Source organism: Eulemur rufifrons, chromosome 2 (genome assembly GCF_041146395.1).
Source record: "Eulemur rufifrons isolate Redbay chromosome 2, OSU_ERuf_1, whole genome shotgun sequence".
Taxonomy (NCBI): Eukaryota; Metazoa; Chordata; class Mammalia; order Primates; family Lemuridae; genus Eulemur; species Eulemur rufifrons.
The window spans coordinates 10931592-10933843 of record NC_090984.1 but is presented as its reverse complement, the minus strand read 5'-3'; the positions used below and the strand labels follow the sequence as shown (position 1 = coordinate 10933843).

The following is a 2252-nucleotide window of genomic DNA, read 5'->3' as shown; positions in this document are numbered from 1 at the left end:
AGGTATCACAACCAAATATGGGAAACTGCTTTCTCTTTATTTAGACTTTCGGGACAAAACTAACTTTGGTCACATATTATCTAAAAAAAAAAACAAACCAATTTTACATATTTTTAAATAGATAGGACTAAATGACTACAGATTTAATTTCTTCTGTAAAATCTGGCCAAATTTTATCAAAAACCTAACAAAACGTAATTCAAATTATATAAAGACTCTTGGGATCATAACATTCCAAATGTATGACAGTGTTTACTCCATCCAAACAGGTGTGAAAGTATTTGCTCTCATGTTGCTTTGGTCCAAAGAGAAGAGCTGAGTAAGAGGAAACTATCTAACCTTTTGCTAACATTAATTGTGATTGGCAGCAGAAATATCCATGATGAATAGTTCTACCATAACAAAGGATAATTAAAGAATATTTCTCATGAACATATCACAGTATCAAATTTTTATAAGAGAAAAATATGAAGGAACAAAAATGCTAAAATAGCTACCACAAACAAAAAGAAGGGTCCCCCATAACTGCATCCGACGGGGTAAAAAGGTGAGATTAGAGGGTGGATGATGCTAATATGAAAGGAAGTTGAGTGCTGTATTTATTTCTTATTTTGTACAACTCTTACTCTTTACAAAAAGGTTATAGTCGTGCCCATAAAAGTGTAACCAATGGCATTTGAAAGCAAACACTCTTTGTAATTATTTAAAAGGGCCTTTTTTAAAAATTATAATACAAAGGTCTGTGCTCTATAAGCAGTCCTCCACTGTGCATCCTAACAATACGTACTTTTAATACAAAGACTAAGTGTTCGGGAGTTACGAACCACTGGATTTAACAAACATCATTTTATAGTCGCTTTTTGCATCTTTTCTGTTTTGGGATCCTCCACCTCATCAGGGTGCTGGGCAGCGTGGAGTTCTTCCGCAGATTCTCCCTTCCCTGACTCTGAATCACTTTCAGAGTCATCCGGACTTTCAGGATCAGGTGAATCATCATCATCATCGTCATCATCTCCAGCCACGTCACCTTCTCCATCATGATCTACCTCACTGAAGCCAAGTCCACAATGTCGCCGACATCTTCCTGATAATTTACTTGTCCATACTTTGCTGATACTGAGACTCCAGTTCTTCATTAATTTTCTTGTCTTCTCCCCCCGTTCGGAAGTGCGATGTTGATTTGTGATCTCCTACAGCAAGACGACCGGTCTGTTCTTTCTTTCCTGCACCATCAGTCTCGAGAACTTTTGTTTTCTCTCTTCATTGCCCACGTCTGCCGCCTCCCGATTGCTAGATCCAAGACCGTCGTCTGGGGAGGCTGAACGCTTCGCCCGGGGGGTGACACCCTCTGGTCCCGCTCACGGCTGTCGGGGTCCCGGCGGGAAATGCCGAACCCACCCACGGTTCTCCTCCGCCGAGACACCGGCAGCCCGCAATCTGCCGCCGGCCCAGGCAGCGCGACTCCAGAACGCCCATATTTACAAATATTAATAAAATCTCATGCAATATAATCTATATTAAATCCAACTATAATTTCCCTACAGTTGTCCATTATGATGAAATGGCGATTCAGGATGGTTTAACATCAGAAAATCTATTTATATAACTGGCATTATTAAGGACTAAAGAAACATTTACATAGTTATCTCAATAGGTTTGAAACCATCATTTGATCATATCCACCACCTACTGTAATGACAAAAAAGTGCCCTCAGATGAGCCAGAAATTTAGGGAAATAACCTGATAAAAACCACCTGTAAACAAATACACAAAAATAATTCGGAGAAAACATGACATCTGTTACATTTTATGTTTTCATCAAGATCAAAAATGATACTCACGGGATACCCCGGGGACTGTGTGGCCGGCGCCGTGCAAGCAGGGCGAGTGGTGAGTGACGGGAGCCGCACTCACTGGAAAGGAGCGGGAAACGGCATGTCATCAAATAGTGACACTGAACTAGGTCAGTGACACCGCCGCTGTCTTTCCATGGAACTGACGATGGAAGCTATCTGGAAATGTCCACATAAGTCACATATTTAATATTTTTTTAAAAAAATAAGTCTTAAAAGCTCTAATTGAAACCATGGGGAATTTATTTTATAGCTCCTGAGTACAAATAACCCTATTTTGACACAAGTCCTAGGAGATAGACAAGAAGAGAATGATATAATGTTGAATAAGAAAAGATACACAGTATCCAGCGGGCGGATCATTTGAGCTCAGGAGTTCGAGACCAGTCTGAGCAAGA

The 2252-nt window shown here is 40.2% G+C and overlaps 1 pseudogene; it reads right to left on the bottom strand.

Annotated features, from left to right (window-relative positions):
- Nucleotides 1-816: 816 nt before the first annotated feature.
- On the bottom strand, nucleotides 817-1476 carry LOC138397277 (small acidic protein pseudogene; annotated as a pseudogene).
- Between the last annotated feature and the right edge of the window lie 776 nt (nucleotides 1477-2252).